The 19,948-nt window shown below is 36.9% G+C and overlaps 1 protein-coding gene across 1 annotated transcript in view; it reads left to right on the forward strand.

Annotated features, from left to right (window-relative positions):
• The first annotated feature begins 8,961 nt into the window (after positions 1 to 8,961).
• rarga (retinoic acid receptor gamma a) overlaps positions 8,962 to 19,948 on the forward strand; it is a 70,572-nt gene continuing 59,585 nt past the window's right edge. Inside the window, exon 1 of the mRNA XM_073822870.1 lies at positions 8,962 to 9,117. The gene's annotated coding sequence lies outside the window, so the exon portion shown is untranslated. The remainder of the gene's footprint in view (positions 9,118 to 19,948) is intronic.

Here is a 19,948-nt window from a genome sequence, read left to right on the forward strand (position 1 = left end):
TGTTTTGACAGTTGCCAGGGTTAATTGGCTGTGTTAAATTTGGAGCTCTGTTCCACAGCTATGAACCCATGACTGTGGGCAACTCACGCACTGAAGAACATGTTATGGCAGGGCATGTCGATAATTACAGAGGGAGAGCGGCAGTGTTTGGGAACCGAACAGGGGCTGCTGCCAACATGCACACAGTAGAAACACCTTGTGCCTCAGGCTAGGCAGACAGCCATCAGTGTCTGTCATCTTTCTGTTGATCACTCCTGCCCACCAACATTTACCTGCTTAAACTCTTTCGCTCTTTATTGAAAGATTGCTGTATGTGAAGTCGTGCCAGATTCTCTGAGGCTGATGAGCAATTTAACAAGTTTATACCAAGCTCCCTGTTAGGCAAAGGGCACTAGTATGGTGAATGAAGAGGATATATAGTGGAAAGTTTAGATGCAACTTTTAAAATGCTTTCAGCCCTCCTGACATGATTTATGACTTAAAAGTACAACCTGTATTTTTTGGGCTGTTTTGCCATGCAAGCAAAAATAAGAAGAAGATTTGGTTTACAATAGTCTTTTATTGAATGCCGAATTAAATGGTGGCTTTTGAAAATATGCTGTTCAAATGAAACAAAGTTTATTAGAGTACATTTTACAAGAAAATCAATTTGTGATCCTTAGCCACAAATCCAGTTGTAAGTAGCACAGGTATATTTGTAGCAATAGCCAAAAATACCTTGTATAGGTCAAAATTATCGCTTTTTCTTTTATGTCAAATATCATTAGGATATTAAGCAAAGATCATGTTCCATGAAGATATTTTGTAAATTACCAACAGTAAATATATCAAAACTTGATTTTTGATTAGTAATATGCACTGCTAAAACTGTATTTAAACAAATTTTTTAGATTTTCTCAATATTTAGATTTTTTTGCAACCTCAGATTCCAGATTTTCAAATAGTTGTATCCTATCCTAACAAATCATACATCAATGGAAAGCTTATTTATTTATGTAATGTATAAAGTTTCAAAAATTACCCTTATGACTGGTTTTGTGGTCCAGGGTCACATTTAAGTCTTTCTGCTTCAAAATGTAATGTTTAAGGAATAGTTTAACCCAAAATTTAAATTTGCTCAGGTCATCCAAGATGTAGATGTTTTTTGTTTTATTGTTGAGAAATTTTGCATTACGGAGTGAATGGGTGCCGTCAGAATGACATGAAAGCTGATTGAAACATCGAAATAATCCACAAGCAATCCACTCGACTCCAGTTCATCAGTTAACGTCTTGTGAGGTGAAAAGCTGCATGTTTGTAAGAAACAAATCCATCTTTACAATGTTTTTCAACTTCATACTGTTCTCTATCCATATTGCTTTCTCCATTCAAAAAGTTGTGTCATCTGAATCAGGAGAGAAATAGGCACTTTTTACAAGCAAAAACAGTTCTAAACAAATATGTCAGTGGATTTGATGTGAGAGGACAACGGAGATGGACTTTTTCACTACACTGTAAAACGCTTTTACGAGTTTCAACTTAAAAACGTAAGTTCAGCAGCTGCCTTAAAATTTAAGTTATATCAACTTAAAACTACTATTCATTTCAACTCACTTCAGTAAAATTAGTTAAAATGACTTGTACTTTTAAGTTGATTAAACTTATGAGTTAAAATTACTCTGATTTAACTTAAAAATTTTAATGCAGCTGCTAAACTTAAGTTTTTAAGTTGAAACTGGTGAAAACTTACTGTGTGGAAGAAGCAATGGATTATGGACTCTTGGATGATTTAAAGTTAAAACATCCTAACATTGCATTTGATTTTTTACAAACACACAGCTTTTTGCTTTACAAGATGTTAATCAATGGAGTTGTGTGGATTACTTGTGAATTATTGTGATGTTTCTGTCAGCTGTTTGGACTCTCATTCTGAGGGCACCCATTTATTGCAAGTGATGTAAAGCTTCCAACATCTTGGAAGGCCTGAGCGTGAGTAGATATTTAGCAAAGGTTGTTTTTAGTGAACTATTGCTTTTATTCAATTAGTTAATTGGCGTTTCTTAGTAGGCTAATTGTTTATAAAATCTACTAGCAACTTCTGAGTGAACACTGTTTCAAAGTCATTTTTTTTCCACTGCACACTGGCAGTTTTATTTGCTAAGGAGAAGGCATTGAGAAGGGGACCTTTCGTCTCGAGCACAAAGATTTGCCGCAATTACAGAATTGCTTCCATATGTGGATCAGGCAGCTTCTCCCGCTGCCCCCTCCAGCCCCTCTCTCCTTCCTCTCTTTCTCTGCGTTCTCTCTCTCTCTGTCTTTTAGCGACTTCCTTCCCCGTCTTCTTCTATCTGTTTTTTAGCTATTTCGTACGCTATTTTTCCGCCCTTGCTTTCTTTCCCTCCGCGTCACAAACGGTTTTGAAAAGGCCACCTTTTAAACAAAGTCCGTCTTAATCAGAACATCCTGGTACTTTTGGCAGTGGGCTTCACTTGTGCTGATTCAATTAGAGCGAGAGAGCCAGGGACAGAATGCGCCTGGATCCGAAAACGAAAGAGGGAGAGAGAAAGAGAAAGAGAGAGAGAGTTGGAGGGGGGGGCATAAAGGGAAAGAAGCGAATGAAAAGAAGAAAGAAAAAATGTGGTTTCACCAAAAGAATTCGGACTGGAGGGAGGCAGCCTGGTGAGTGCAATAGGGAAAGGTGGAAAATGAGAAGCAAAGGAGAGGGAGAGAGTGAAATGTTTTTTGACAGAGGTCGGTTCAGAGAGGGTTCATGGTGACATCATGGCTGATTGTGAGGAAAGTATAGACAGGAGGGCCATTCACCTTTCATTGGACACATATGTTGGAGGGTAGGCCGTATGCTCATTTGCATGCGCTTATTGGCACTCTGTTAGGGTTTTCCGACAACTCTGTTTGGACCTCCGAGGCGCGCTCGCTCCTTTGACTCGCGCACACAAACATACAAAAATAAGTACAAGCATGCGCACACACGCAGCCGCAGATTAAATATGACATGTGGCTTATACATTTACATGAACTTTAATGCAAAATATACACCACAGCCTGTCCCTTATAGCTTTTCCCCAAAAGATCTCTGTGTTGTTTTTCCCCGTGTATGTTATTCCTTCATGTCAGTTGGAGTCTAAATGTGTACATTTTGCCAGCCGGAATGAATGAGGCCCTTTATTGCCCGAGCCGTGCGTTTGACTTTGAAACCAAAAACGGATGCCTTCCGTGTGCGTGCGTTCGTGTATTTACGCGTGCGTGCTTTGAGTAAATCTACGCTGTGCTTGTTTGTGTGCGCGCACATGCACATGCCCGCCTCGCGATCTCTCCGCATGTCTCATTGCAGCACAAAACTTCACATGACATCAATCTGCATGCAAGGAAATAGTGATCTCATTACAGGCATCTTGTTCCTGATTAAAACCTGCCGTGGCCACCAGTCTCTCTCTTTCTATGTGTGTCTCTCTCTTCTTTCCTCCCCTCCCTTTTTCGTTTTCTTCTCCTTCTCTTTTCCATCCAGGCCTTGGCACAAATAAATACACGTCTTAGTGGAAATGTTATTCATTTATTTATTTGCACTCCTGACAATTAACACGGGGGAAAAGAAGGTCACGGATGAAAAAGAGTGAAGGAGGAAGGATAAAATAATGATGATGTCAGAGGCCTTTAAGATGAGTTATGATGTCATGGCAAAGAGTGACAAATGCTACCATTAGGGGTGAAAGAGGGGGAGAGGTGGAGCAAATGACAGAGCGGCTGTGTTCAAAAACACTGTGAAAAAGGAAAATAGAGTGTTGGATAACATTCACAAAAACACTATTTCAGTTTTTTTACTACAAAATCACGTGTTACTTGTGTTATTTCTGAGTAAAAATTGTTTCTTCTCCAAATTTTATTGATAAATGCATCTGCTTTGTGTTTGTTGATCTATGACATTAACAACATCTACAGCAATTTAGTAGTTTAAGTCAAGTTGCCTTTATTTACAGTTGAGGTCAAAAGTTTACATACACCTTGCAGAATCTGATTTTACCAAATTATTTTATTTTTTTATTTAGTACTGACCTGAATAATATATTTCACATAAAAGACGTTTATATATAGTCCACAAGAGAAAATAATCGTTGAATTTATAAAAATTACCCTGTTCAAAAGTTTACATACACTTGATTCTTAATACTGTGTTTTCTTTGTTTTTTAGTGATACTTGTTCATGAGTCCCTTGTTTGTCTCGAACAGATAAACTGCCCGCTGTTCCTCAGAAAAATCCTTCAGATTCCACAAATTCTTTGGTTTTGCAGCATTTTTGTGTATTTCAACCCTTTCCAACAATGATTTTGAGATCCATCTTTTCACACTGAGGACATCTGAGGGACTCTCATGCAACTATTACAGAAGGTTCAAACGCTCAATGATTCTCCAGAAGGACAAATGATGCATTAGGAGTCAGGGGTGAAAACTTTTAGAAGTCTGAAGATCAGGGAAAATGTAACATATTTTCTCATTTGGGAAACACCTAAGTATCTTCTGTAGCTTCTGAAGGGCAGTACTAAATGAACAAAATATGACATTTAGGCAAAATAAGATAAATATACACATCTTCATTCTGTTTAAAAGTTTACACCCCTGGCTTTTAATGCATCACTTTATACAGTCGTGCCAAAAGTTTTGAGAATGACACAAATATTAGTTTTCACAAAGTTTGCTGCTCAACTGCTTTTAGATCTTTGTTTCAGTTGTTTCTGTGATGTACTGAAATATAACTACAAGCACTTCATACGTTTCAAAGACTTTTATCGACAATTACATGACATTTATGCAAAGAGTCAGTATTTGCAGTGTTGGCCCTTCTTTTTCAGGACCTCTGCAATTCGACTGGGCATACTCTCAATCAACTTCTGGGCCAAATCCTGACTGATAGCAACCCATTCTTTCATAATCACTTCTTGGAGTTTGTCAGAATTAGTGGGTTTTTGTTTGTCCACCCGGCTCTTGAGGATTGACCACAAGTTTTAAGATCTGGGAAGTTTCCAGGCCATGGACCCAAAATGTCAACGTTTTGGTCCCCCAAACAACTTAGTTATCACTTTTGCCTTATGGCACGGTGCTCCATCGTGCTGGAAAATGCATTGTTCTTCACCAAACTGTTGTTGGATTGTTGGAAGAAGTTGCTGTTGGAGGGTGTTTGGTACCATTTTTTATTCATGGCTGTGTTTTTGGGCAAAATTGTGAGTGAGCCCACTCCCTTGGATGAGAAGCAACCCCACACATGAATGGTCTCAGGATGCTTTACTGTTGGCATGACACAGGACTGATGGTAGCACTCACCTTTTCTTCTCCAGACAAGCCTTTTTCCAGACGCCCCAAACAATCGGAAAGAGGCTTCATCGGAGAATATGACTTTGCCCCAGTCCTCAGCAGTCCATTCGCCATACTTTTTGCAGAAGATCAATCTGTCCCTGATGTTTTTTTTGGAGAGAAGTGGCTTCTTTGTTGCCCTTCTTGACACCAGGCCATCTTCCAAAAGTCTTGGCCTCACTGTGCGTGCAAATGCGCTCACACCTGCCTGCTGCCATTCCTGAGCAAGCTCTGCACTGGTGGCACTCCGATCCTGCAGCTGAATCCTCTTTAGGAGACGATCCTGGCGCTTACTGGACTTTCTTGGACGCCCTGAAGCCTTCTTAACAATGCAGTGGAAAGTTTTTTTTCGGGATTAAGTTCATTTTCATGGCAAAGAAGGACTATGCAATTCATCTGATCACTCTTCATAACATTCTGAAGTATATGCAAACTGCTATTATAAAAACTTAAGCAGCAACTTTTCCAATTTCCAATATTTATGTAATTCTCAAAACTTTTGGCCACGACTACAATACAGATGTTTAGTAATTCAGCTCAGTTCACTTCTATTCAAATAGTGTTTGTGCAATCAAATCAAATGAGTCCCCAGCTAAGTAAGCCAGGTGTTTCAAAATCTTACAATTTATCCGTAAGGAATAACTTTCACAGCTTGAAAAGAGCCACGATTTTTAAACTTTTTAATCTTATGGTTATGCCTCAACACTGTGACTGTGACTTCAAAATCTCAACAGATATAGTGTGTCATTCAATATACTTCCCCTAATGTGTTATGACAACTACTACTCATTTAGTGAACTGCTTATTCGTGCATATTCAAATCTTATTCATGCATATTCAAATGAAGAGTCATTAAGATATGAATACTAGTTTACTAGTCACACAAGTATATGAATACTAGTTTCGTATTCAGACATTTACTGTAAAAGAAATGTTTACAGACATTAGACATTTCTTCGTAACCATAAAACACAGAACAAAGTAATGATAATTCAAATTACAGGTAAACACCTGTGAAAAACATGAAAAACCTGTTGTACTCAGTACATTGAGCACTATTGTTATGAATGTGTACTACATATTTGACACACAAAAGGTTCAAAAATTGCAGTTATGCCATGAAAGAACCATTTTGGATTTCCCAAAGAATTATTTAAAGAACCATTTTCCTCTATAAAGAACCTTTTGTGCTGTGGAAAGTTTCCATGGAGGTTAAAAATACTAAGTACTAAGTTTTAATATTTTATTAGCCAACCAAATGCAAAGCATTCACAAAGAAAAAAATGTTCTTAGAAAGCAAATAGCGCCAACTGCAGTTACGCGGATGTTTGTGTGTTAATAGTTACTAAGTTGTTATAGAAGATTAAAATGCACTCAAACCAAAAATTATTCAAACACCAGATATAAAACGTAGGTGCAGGACACTACAATTTATTTATGTAAGTGTGTATAGCAAAATAAAGTAAATGGTTAAATATTATACCCCAAAATTCTTCACACAGTGGACTACCAGTAAAATTGCTAAAGTTGGGACCGAAAATTATTCAGACACTTTGACCTGACCATGTTTTGCTTAAGTGCTTTTTCTTTAATTGCTAATGCAACCTTTTTACATCACAGACTGAACAAAGTTAAGCATTGCTTGATAATTGGTCAACAAAGTATTGATAATTGTGTTATTATGGTCATACTAACAGTTTTTGCTTGATTGTAATCCATTACATACCTTTTTAATCTGACATTACCAAGATTAATTTGTTCTGACACAGTTTAACACTAAGTTTTTGTCAAATTTTATTACCATTGTAGCAAACAAACTGTAGCATATTTGGATGTTAGAACTCTGTATAAAAGCAGAACAAGAGAAAATAGTGAGAGCGAAGCAGGTGAAAGTGATATGTAGTGTTTAAGACGGAAAGACAAAGACAGAAATACAGACAGACAGAGAGGTACACAGGTAGTGTGGGAGAACGAGGGAAGCAGGAGAGGAAGAGAGAGAGAGAGATAGCAGTCTGATCTATCTTCATTATCCTCCACTCCGCAGTCTCCCAACACAGAGATCATAAATCTCAACCTCCAGCACACTTCACTGACAATGAAACACAAACACTGCTAACCTCTGACCTCTCTCCTGCTACTGACACACAGACACATACTCACTCCGACGCACACAGAGAATGACAGCCTGTACTGTAATACAGTATTGTTTGAAACTTGGAGAACTATGCTCCAACGAAAAAGTAAGAAAACGGAAATATTTCAAAATGACTTGATGGGGAGACTCCTAAAGCATTGAATCTCTTCTCACATTATTATTATTTTTTTAAATTAGATACTTAGTGATCACTAAGGTAGATGAATTAGTAGTTAACTGCTTTTGACTGACAGTTAATATGTTAACATAAAGTGATACGCAGATACAGGTGCGTAGCATAGGTTTGTGTGGCAAAGCAAACCACTTCCTGTTGACTTGTGTATTGAGAACCAATGCCAGCCCTGCTGAAGTGTCCTACTGCTACACTTTTTAACGGTTTTATCTTAGCAAACAACAATCTAAATGCTTTTTTTAATGTTATTTGACATGAAGTTCATATTTAGTCCAGTACTGAATGAAACTTCAGTGCACAGAAATGTTGCGCAAGCGCTAGTCTTTCAAAGCGTCAAAATATGGTCAGAATATAATGTGTTTTTGTGACTAATAATTGAATTTCAAAAAAATGCAAGTGTTCCATTTGATGTATTTAGACAAATTAGCGCCAGACCCAAAGCTGAACCTGACATGCCACCTCCCTGAGCTTGAGATGGCACCGTCTAAGAGGAGCCAGTTAAGGTGTGTCTTCACAGTGAGGTTTCTGGGGGTTTCTTTTTAACTAAAGCCAGTACAGAATGGCAGCTTTAGGAAGAACCCAGGCAAACGCCCAGAACCACAAACAAGCCAGCGCAGAACTGTTCCATACAAACACAAACTGCACACTGTGCTGCTGATATAAAACACATAGAGAGCGGCATATAGACGGACACACCCTCGGCACCATGAAGTTTGGAACTTCCCATATTTACAGTCTCCCATCATCTAAAAAAAAAGATGCCATTTTCTTGTGGACTTTCGCAGTGAATAAATCTTTGCTATTGATGCCAACCTTAAAATGATTCATCAGCATATGTCATTGGTTTGTTTTAAGCTTTTCAGTTTGTTCAACCTCATTTTATAGCATGATTTTCACACTTTAAAACATTTTTTTCCAAGTGGAATAACATGCAGCAATGAATCATTTACTATGGAACATGTATCCGTTATGTACTGTAAGATCATTCTGATTTCAAGTCAACTTGAAAAGAAACTGTATCCTGCATTTTAGCTAGTAGTTCCTCGTTGGCATCATGCGCTACTCAGAGCATGTCACTTTGTGAATACACAGAGTTCAAGGAGTGAGAAAAAGAAGGAGAAAGAAAGAAAGCGAGGCAGAGAATTAAAAACAGAAATTTAAGCTTGCCTCTGTTTCTTCCCTCTAGGCATTTTGTGGCTTGTGAAAAATGTGCTGTATATTTGAAGGGTGGAGTCACGTGACCCAGACAGGGTTCATGAATCAGAGCGCATAATTATTTCTAAGAGAGACGAAAAGAAGAGAAAGAGGGAGGGAAAGCGAGTGAGAGAGGCAGAGGAAAGGAAAGGAAGAAGAGAGAAAGAAACGACCGTGTAGTGTGAAAGGGACTCTGAGGAACGGAGGGCGCTCGTTTCTCTTGTCTTCTCCTCGCGGATTTAAGTCACAGTGGGTGAGTTTAACTTTCACAGAAGCGACCGAACGATGTTTGTTTTGGTTTACTCTCTCATGTCTGTCACTTATGATACATATAGCAAGGGAGAAACCGCGGTGATTTAAAAGTAAACTTGAGGAGATACAATAGTGAAGCGAGAGAGCGATGAAAAAATCGCTTTGATTGCAACTTTTCGTTCGTTGGTTCGTTTCGCGTTTTCTTGACCCGCGATGCGTTTCAAGAAATCACTGGTTGCGTTTAGACATACCTTTACCTGGCGTGTTGTCCCTTGTCATACTGTATGTAAAACATTTCTTTGACAGGTATTGTTTTCCTTTTAGCCTTAAGTGTTAATGTCGCAGCCCTGTGGCTTACAAGTTTTAAGTATGTGTGTTTAAATCAGAGATAGTTTGTGCAAGACGTGTTGTACAGTGTGTGGTTAAGAGAAAGGTGTTTTCACAAGCATCTCAATGAACCTAACACACGGTAGCGGCTAAATTGCCGGTTTTTATAAAAGTTAAATAAATCATGTGATGAACGTGGAAATGCTTGAAACATCAAGGTTAGTTCTTTAAGGCGATGGAGGAGAACGTTTAAGCAACGCGTTTTCCACGCAATGACAATGAATGGTCCAAAATCAGTCCAAAATGAGTGTATTAAATAATCCATACAGCTCATGCACTATATTTCAAGTCTTTTGGAGGTATATGTTAGTGATAATGCAAGGAACCAATCAAAATTGCAAAATTACATTTTTATTAACTCATAAAGTTGACATCTGCTCTGCATAAGAGAAGTAGTCATGTGTAAACAAGTTAGGTCATTTCAACAAATTGGTTGATCCAATTCACAAAACCGATCTGGATGATTTGTTCCAGTTCTTGGCCCAATAGTGCAGACACAGGAACGTTGTCAGGTAATTTGAGTTTGTTTGGCACGCAAACCTATGTTATGGCTTTTGACTTGTGAGGTACGTTGACTTTTGGGTTTAGCCTATTGTTCCTTTAAGGTAACATCTATACATTGGCTAAAAAAGTACAATGCAGTTTCTTAGAACAAGTGTTGCATTTGTGCATCAGTGGCTACTTTTTCTTTTGTATTACCTGATAGTACTCAGTACTGAAGCCTATTGCGTTGACTGTAGCACCTGTTCTTTGTACTTTCTGACTCAGTGCCTGTGATCTGAAAGAAACTTGCTTTCTTTGGCTTTTCAACATGTTGTGTGTGAGATTTTCATGAGCTGAAAAGTTTATGCCAGCAGTGTTTAATAGTGTCAGAGCCAGTGGTGATTTATGATGTCTTCTTTTAACATGTGACAGAACTTTCACATCCAAGCACACATCTGGGGCAGAGGAGCAGTCTGAGCGCGTTACAACATTAAAAACAACTTGACTTACTCAGCACATGCACAAACAAATGTATGCACGGCTCATTTTTTTTTAAATGAAAAAGGAATGGGCCAGCCCTTTTCTGTCTTCAGCTGTTTATGTCTCACAGATCAGCAACATGAGTTTACATGAACTCAGACAAAAGAAGCAGAGACAAGGAAAAACAAACTATTGTCAAACCAGATATTCACGTTCCACCAAAACCAAAACTCCCACTCTGACTCCGGCGGGAGTCTGATCTCAGCCGTACAGTAACTGTAATGGAATACGGGAGTGTCTTAATGTGTTTGTGTGTTTGGATAAACTGCTGTCATTATATTCTTGAGTGTATTTTCCTTTTTGAGTGACAGGGAATTGCGTCTTTTCCTTAACCACAGTATTAGATTTACAGCGGTACTTCCTGAATCTTTTATAGTTTATTCTTAGTAATGTTTTTTGATAGGTGCACTGTAAACAATTATTTTCTGAAGTTGTAAACAAAGGAGTATGTTCTACAAAAACCACTTAACTAAAAGTTCACTCTTATTTTAGTGTGTTATACTTATGGAAGCCTGTTGTTGCCGCAGAATAAATATAATGGTAATTGTGGCTTAAAATTTTAACATTTTTCAAGTCTGAAATTAAATTTTCTTGCAATTCAAAGAAACTCAGAATGCAGAGAAAAAAGTCAGAACTGTGAAATGAAAACTCAGAATTAAGATAAATAATCTCAGAATTTTGAGATATAAACTCAGAATTTTGAGTTTGCATCTCACAATTTTGGGTATATATCATATATTTCTGGGTTTATATCTCGCAATTCTGACTTTTTTCCTTCAAATTCTGAGTTTGCTTCTCGCAATTCTGGGTTTATATCTTGTAATCCTGACTTTTTTCTCTTAATTCTGAATTTACTTCTTGCCATTCTGGGTTTATATCTTGTAATTCTGACTTTTTTCCTTCAAATTCTGAGTTTAGTTCTCGCAATTCTGGGTTTATATAATTTAATTCTGACTTTTTTCCTCAAAATTCAGAGTTTGCTTCTCACAATTCTGATTTTATATCATATAATTCTGACTTTTTTCTCTTAATTCTGAATTTATTTCTTGCAGTTCTGGGTTTACATCTTATTATTATTTTTATTTTCTCAGAATTTTCAGTTTACTTTTTGCAATTCTAAGTTTATATCTTGCAATTCTGACTTTTTTCCTTCAAATTCTGAGTTTGCTTCTCGCAATTCTGGGTTTATATCTTGTAATTCTGACTTTTTTCCTCTAAATTCTGAGTTTGCTTTTTGCAGTTCTAGGTTGATTTTTTGTAATTCTAACTTTTTTCCTCCAAGTTCTGAGTTTGCTTCCCGCAATTCTGGGTTTATATCATGCAATTCTGACTTTTCCCCTCCAAATTCTGAGTTTGCTTCTCGCAATTCTGGGTTTATATCTTGTAATTCTGACTTTTTTCCTCTAAATTCTGAGTTTGCTTTTTGCAGTTCTAGGTTGATTTTTTGTAATTCTAACTTTTTTCCTCCAAGTTCTGAGTTTGCTTCCCGCAATTCTGGGTTTATATCATGCAATTCTGACTTTTCCCCTCCAAATTCTGAGTTTGCTTCTCGCAATTCTGGGTTTATATCTTGTAATTCTGACTTTTTTCCTCTAAATTCTGAGTTTGCTTTTTGCAGTTCTAGGTTGATTTTTTTGTAATTCTAACTTTTTTCCTCCAAGTTCTGAGTTTGCTTCCCGCAATTCTGGTTTATATCATGCAATTCTGACTTTTCCCCTCCAAATTCTGAGTTTTCTTCTTGCAATTCTGACTTTTCCCCTCCAAATTCTGAGTTTGTTTCTCGCAATTCTGGGTTTATATCTTGGAATTCTGACTTTTCCCCTCTAAATTCTGAGTTTGCTTTTTGCAGTTCTGACTTTTTCCCTCCAAATTATGAGTTTGCTTCTTGCAATTCTGGGTTTATATCATGTAATTCAGACTTTTTTCCTCTAAATTCTAAGTTTGGTTCTCGCAATTCTGGGTTTATATCTCATAATTCAGACTTTTTCTCAAAATGTTGAGTTTACATTTCGTAGTTCTGGGTTTACATCTTGTAGTTCTAACTTTTTCTTTAGAATTCTGAGTTTACATCTCACATATCTGGGTTTAAATCTCATAATTATGACTTTTTTCTCAGAATTTTGACTTTTGACTTCTGACTTTTTTCCTCACAGTACTGTTTTAATGTGTCAGCCATGAAATAAAAAAAGTAAATTGTGACACTTTATCTCACAATTCAGACTTTTATTTTTCTCACAATTGCTAGGTTATATCTCAGTGTCAGCCATGAAATAAAAAAAGTAAATTGTGACACTTTATCTCACAATTCAGACTTTTATTTTTCTCACAATTGCTAGGTTATATCTCAGTTATATCACAATGATGCGTTTATAACTTGCAATTTGACTTTTTTCTCAGAATCACAAGTTTATATGTCTCAGTTCTAAGAAAAAGCTACAATTACCTTTTTGATTTTTTTTTTCCGTCAGTGTAAAACTCCTTGTTTTTGCATGCATGTTAAGTAGGTTTGACTCGTTGCTTGGTCTATGTGTGTTGTCATGAAGATGTGCATGGTGTTAGACCACCCCGCTATCTGTCTGTCTGTCTAGATGCCAATTTTACTTCAGTCTTCAGCTCATCTGGCTTGGAATCATAAATCCAGGAGTTTATCCATGACTCTCTGAGGAATTCTTGGGGGCAATAGAATGTAAGTGTCAGGGAGGGGCTGAACAGGTGGTTTATGGGGGATCAGAGAAGGTGGGGGGACTTTGTTCTGTAGTCTGTAATTATGAAGGAAACCATCAGATCACTGCTTCCCCTGTATATTTTTGCAGGTGTGCAGGGATGTATCCCTCTGACTATGTGTGTATATAAGACTTTACATGTCAGGCTGTGTGTCTGCGTGAGGGAGAGAGTGTCCGACATCTGCTTATAAAAGTTCCTGTGTGTGTCAGGGCTTTTATTAATGTGTCTCTGTTAGTGTGTGTGTTTATACTCACGAGCGCGAACGCTCCCCGTGCCAGTGCTACTGTAATGAGCGCCATCTATTACCTTCTATTGCTCTGATTAAATAAACTGTGTTCATCTGAAATGGCTAGTTTAGCTCGGCGGCCATGTCATTTGTTTTTATAAATCTGATTTCTTGTCTGATTACGCTATGTAATAAACCACAACTACAATCTAGCAACGATCATGTTAATGCTCTGATCCTTAACCAATTATTTAACCTCATTTCCCACAGAGGAATACTGCAAGCCACAGAGGAATACTGCAATAAATAAGCTCACTGCTCGCGTTCGTTTTCTCTCCGTTCAGACGTTTTATGGGTCTATAAATGTGTTTCTTTTTTTTTGTTGTTTATCCGTTCTTGCAATGTGCCTGCGCTCACCTTGTCCACATCACATTGCGGAACAGAACTGTCAGAACTGTCTTTCGTCCACTCCATTTATCCCATTACTCTTTCCATGGCTCTGTCTGGTTCTGTCCATGTGTCATAAATCCATCCAAACATCCGAAGTTTGGCTATTTATTTATTTATTTAAGTAATATAGTAAAAAGTAAGTGACACTTAATAATTTAAAAATACAATTTCTGAAATAAAACTATTAAATGTTTATTTGGTTATTTAATTTTTTAATTTTTTTTATTTTTGTTAACTTAATAAAACATTTCATAGGACATTGTTTTTATTTATATATGTATAATTAACAATAATTTAAAAACCTTTAAAAAAATACATATAATAAAATGCATATACACTGTTGAAAGTACTGTTTTTAATGTATTTAAAAGAAGTTTCTTATGCTCATAAAGGCTGTGTTTATTTGATCAAAAATACAGAAATAAAGGTAATATTGTGAAATATTATTATGATGTAAAATAACATTCTTCTGTTTTAATATACATTAAAAATTGAATTTGTTTCTGTGATAAAAGCTGAATTTTTCAGCATCATTATTCCAGTATTCAACGTCACATTAACCTTCAGAAATGATATTAATATGCTGATTTACAATCAGTGCTGGTGTTGCCTAATATTTTTTTTGGAACCTGGGATACATTTTTCAGGATTCTTTAAAGAATAAAAAGTTAAAAAGAACAGCATTTATTTAAAATAGAAATCTTTTCAAACAATATAAAATACTGTTCAAAGGTTCGGGGTCAGTACATTTTTATTCTTTCGTTTTTTTGAAAGAAATTATTACTTCCATTCAGCAAGGATGTATTAAATTGATAAAAAGTCATTCCAAAGACTTATGTTGTTAGAAAAGATTTATATTTTTGTTCTTTTAAACACTTTTTTTTAGGATTCTTTGATAAATAAAAAGATCACAGGTTCCAAAAAAAAAAAATTGGTTGCACAGCTGTTGCCAACATTGATAATTCTAATAATAAATCAGCATATTAGAATGATTTCTGAAGAATCATGTGACACTGAGTAATGGCTGATGAAAATTCAGCTTTGCCTTATTTTATATTGTAATAACGTTTTGCAGTATTGTTGTTTTTTTCCCCTGTATTTTTGATCAAATAAATTCAGTCTTGATGAGCGTAAGAAACATTACAAGTCTTACTGATCTCAAACTTTTAAGCGGCATGTATATACACGTTTATTTATTTGTATAATTTTATCTGTCTGTCTTATCTATCTATCAATCATTTTTTTTACATTTATGATTTATTGTGTATGTCTGGGTGCTTGAGCCTTACAGCTGGGGCTGTGAGAGTGTATATAATACACTCCTTTAAATTATAACTCGAGGGGCAAGTTGTACCCAAGTGCTGTGATAGATATTATGGCATTGTCAGTGTTGCACAGTGATTGGGTGTGAAGAATGTTTGTTGGGTGCCAGGAAAGGGTTCAGTGTCAGACTGGTTTTAATTGATGGGATATGTGACTCCGAAGCAGAAGATCATCTATCACTCTTAATGTTGTGCTACCATTTGCCCTGTCAGAAGGCAGAGGAATTCGAACGTGTCAGTTTTATCTCCCACAATAAAAAGGTTTATGAAGGGCTTTCTCGGAAACGACTGCCTGATGACAATGATACGCTTTGTTTAATTTTGCAGCGGACCAATTCGGCGAGGCTATATTTTACTATTGTTTATTAATGTCACTTGACAGCGCTGTAACCACTGTCCCCTGCTGTGACGCTGGGATAGGGGATGTAGGGGGGATAAAAAAAAAATAAAACAACAAATGAATCATTAAAAAGTTACCTTTCTGCATTAATGTGTGTTTGTATGTGCGTGTTAATTACGTCTGGCCTTTGAACCTTCACCACTTAGTTCTGACCCTCCATATGACCATGTGACCTCCACAACGCCTGGAGGTTCCTCAGCTGTGGACTCTCCACACAACACGTCTCATCTCCAAACATCTTTCTTCAATTGATTCCACACAGATTTCATTCAAGGTTACAACACAGTGCTGTGTCTTATTGCAGTGTCTCCTGTGCATAACAAGTAGACATCCAGTTTTATCCATCAAAGTTTGCTGTAAACATCCCTCGGACACATATGCTTATGTTTTATGCAGGATGTGACAATTATTTTTCGACAGAAAATATGGAAACTACAAGCAGATCTCTTTTTTTATGGTCAGATGTGGTTTTTGTTTTTCTGGTTTATTTTTTGGCATGTTTAAACTGTACGCCTGGGAGATGTGAGGCGTTTTGTGAAGCATTAGAAAATTTCGCTGTGCATTCCGTTTAGGAATCTGGGAATCAATAAACAGACGCTTTTAAAAATAAAGACTCTTTTATTGGCAATGATGGTTCCATAAAAAACCCTTAACATCCATGGAATCTAATTAAAATTTTCTTCACATTTTAAGAACTGTTTGCTGAAAGGTTCTCTGAGGATCCCAAAATAGTTGTTTGAAGGCTTTGCTGCAAAAACCTCCAGTTTGTGTTTTCTGGTTTAAACTATCGTGGTGTAAGTCCCTGTAATTTCTGCGATGCGGAAAACACGGACGTAAATACGGAATCCAGTCATAAAAACAGAATTTACTGTATAACACGGATATGTCATGGAATTTTTCAAATTCTAGATGGATAAATCAAAAGTAAGTCAGTACACTTAAGTCAAAATGCAATATGGACGAGTGTCTGTGAATATTAAGCTGCAAAAAACTATTTAAATATGGATCCTGCACATTCTGCGTTTCTCTGTGTGAATGAATGGCGTAGACACGCTGTTTTCGTTCACTACACACATGAAGTATGCGTTATGCTCACTGCTACATGACCACATAAACTCTCCAGAGCTGCTCTTAGAGTCACTTCATGAGCACTTTACCATTTCTTTTGAAAAACTATCGTCATATCATATATAAACAGAAACTTAATGGTCTTCACAGCAACCCATCAAAATAAAAGTTTAGTTTAACTTGAAGAAATTGTGACAGAAATCTATTACTGAATGTAATGACAGTACTACTATTACTAATATTTTTAAATATTATTTTTTAAGGAATACATATTAAAAAAATATTTACCAGAATTTATTTAGCAGAATAAAATAATTATTATTATAGTTTTTTAAAATAAAATCAATTAGAGATGCTTTTGATTATTAAAATTGGATTAAACCATAAAAAGTAATCCAGAAAATTATTGGAAGACACAGAATTTGGTAAAAATGAAACTGAATGTGAGAGAAAAAACAACAAAACATTTCGTGGAACATTAAAAATCAAATTTTTGTTAAGCTTTGAATAAATTGCTGTTAAATTGTGCAAGTTTAATGATTTTTGACCCTGGACCACAAACCAATTTTAACCTCTTATAAAACAGTCATAAGAGTATTTTTTTTTTTCAATAATAAGCTCAATAAATAAGCTTTCCATTGAAATATAGGACAATATTTGGTCGAGATACAACTATCTGAAATCAAAATATTGAGAAAATTGCCTTTAAAGTTGTCCAAATGAAGTTCTTAGCAATGCATATTACTAATCAAAAATTACGTTTTGACATATTTACAATGAGAAATTTACAGAATATCTTAGGGAACATGATCTTTACTTAATATCCTAGTGATTTTTGGCATGAAAGAAAAATCGATAATTTTGACCTATACAATGTATTTTTGGCTATTGCTACAAATATATCCATGCTACCTAAGACTGGATTTGTGGTTCAGGGTCACATTTTAATTAATTAGACATGCTTTTTGATTAATTAAAAGTTATTTAACCATTAAAACAAGAGTCTAGAACAATTTACACAGAAAAAACTGAATAAAAAAAAATAAAATAAAACCGAATAAAAAAACAGAATATTTACATTTTAAAAATCACTTTAGTGAATTCTCTGGAAATCAAACCCTTGACCTTGGTGTTGCTGGCACTGTGCACTACCACACTTAAAAATAAAGATATTGGCTTTGTTGGATCCATGCAGAAGCTTTAACATCCATGGAACCTTTTAATGCCACAAAACGTTCTTTTTAATGAACTCTTCAATGAAGGTTTCTTTGGGGAACCATTAAAGGTTCTTTTATGGAATTTCTGTGACATTTTGAACTACTTTCCTTGTATTTTCTTGCTTTTTAGGAATGGAACCGTTTATATTTGCTCTTTAAGTGAGCTCGATACCTCTCGTAGAAGTTTCCAGAGCCCTCGTCCGCAAGACGTTTGATCTGAATCCATAATGCCCCTCTCTTGTGGCCTCCGCTACACGGTGCCTCAGCCTGTCTGGGGGCGTTTAAGAGCATACGGTCGGATGTGTCAATCCGTCTTAGCCCTGATCGACAGCAGGAAGGCTAATGTGGAAAGTTAAAGTAGCTTTTAAAGTAGAGCGCCGTGAGCTTAGAACGTTAGACGAAGGAGTGGAAATATTCCGAGTGTAGACAGGAAATGAACCCAAACCGCTGTACCATCCCAAATCCGTCACAGCTTTGGAGGAAGAATGGATCGCGGTTTTAGCCAGGCTGAGGGAGGAAAAAAAATAACTCACCATCGGCTCCGGCGGTTAATGCCTCCTGTGACGCCTTGGGTTTTTAAAAAAAGACTTTTTCATCGCATACCAGTTAGGAGTGATTTTTGTGATGGCACTAAAAAAGTTGCACAAGAGGATCATGTGACACTGAAGACTGGAGTAATGATGCTGAAAATTCACAGGGATAAGTTATATTTTATAAAGTTAAATTTTTGATGACTTAGTAGACTTCTTTTTAAGTTCCAAACAAAAACGTGATACCTTCGGCGGCTGGGCCACTTGATCCGCGAGAGGCAATTCTCTCCTGAGTTGAAATGGATACTTTTTCTTCCTCTAAACGCAACCTGCTTACCCTTTTCAAAGTGGCAAACTGCAGTACTTCAGAGGAGAGTAGACGTCACCAGCCCGACTCGGCCCAGCCCCGAGGAGCCATGAATCACACAGAGCTGATTCTGTCAGAGATACACAGCGCATCACCCAACCATGCCAGGAGCATTTTCTCTCTCTCTCGCTCTCTTTCCGTCTCGCTCAATCTTTCTTTCTTTCTCTGTGGCTAATAGGCCTCAGCATGCTCTGCTAATGATGTGTTTGTTCTGTGAGGAGCAATGTAGAAACGGTGGTGAAATCAGGCTTTTGGAAAGTCCCAGCCTGTTCTTATAATCCCTGCGAATGCCGGGTCTGCGGTGGGTGCCCGCCGTTGCCCCCCTCTCGGCCCAGAGCGGGCTAGAGGAGTTTGAATGAGTGTGTGTGTGTGAGGGTCAGCCAGAGAATGGCAGTAATGAGAGAACATGTGTGTATGCACTTATACATGTGTGTGTGTGCGCCCCGGGGGCCCGTGCCAGAGAGAGAGAGGGCGAGGGCCCTAAAATGAGCTCACTTTCTGCACAGCCCGCCTGCCATAAAAGCAGAACATACTCTGTAAAACTCTTTGCCGATGTGACTCATGAAAATACGCAGGCGCCAAGTGTTTTATTAATTCATTATTGTGTTTGGGAAAATTCTAGGAACACACAGATCCCTTTTCAATCAGTTCCTCTCTTTTCAAATGGCTACATGAGATTTGGATTTTCCCCGGCTCCCTTTTTTTTTGTCCTTTTTCTTTTCCACTATTCTTTTTCTCTCGCTGTAAAAGCTTTTTTGGGTGTGATTTTGATGTTTTTCTCTGCTGTCTCTCTCTCTCGCTCTCTCTATCCCGCAGTTCGTCTTGTTTCTTTTCTTCTGCTTTTTATTTTATTCCCAACGACCTCCTTATTTTGTTTCTTGATGTTCTTACTACTGGTAAGAGTCAAAAGTTCAGAAGACTTAGAGTTAATGCAAGCCCTAAAATATTGTAGTCAGAGCCAGAGTGAAATTGTATTTCCAGCAGACTGTTTGTATAGACCATTTTTATTTTATGCTGTTTTAGACCAGTAATTTTTATGCTCTATTTAGTCCAGGTTCTAATTTTTCATCCTGTGATCAGTAATCTAATCTGTCAGTTTAATCAATGCCATTTAAAAG

Source organism: Garra rufa, chromosome 18, assembly GCF_049309525.1.
Source record: "Garra rufa chromosome 18, GarRuf1.0, whole genome shotgun sequence".
NCBI classification, from domain to species: Eukaryota; Metazoa; Chordata; class Actinopteri; order Cypriniformes; family Cyprinidae; genus Garra; species Garra rufa.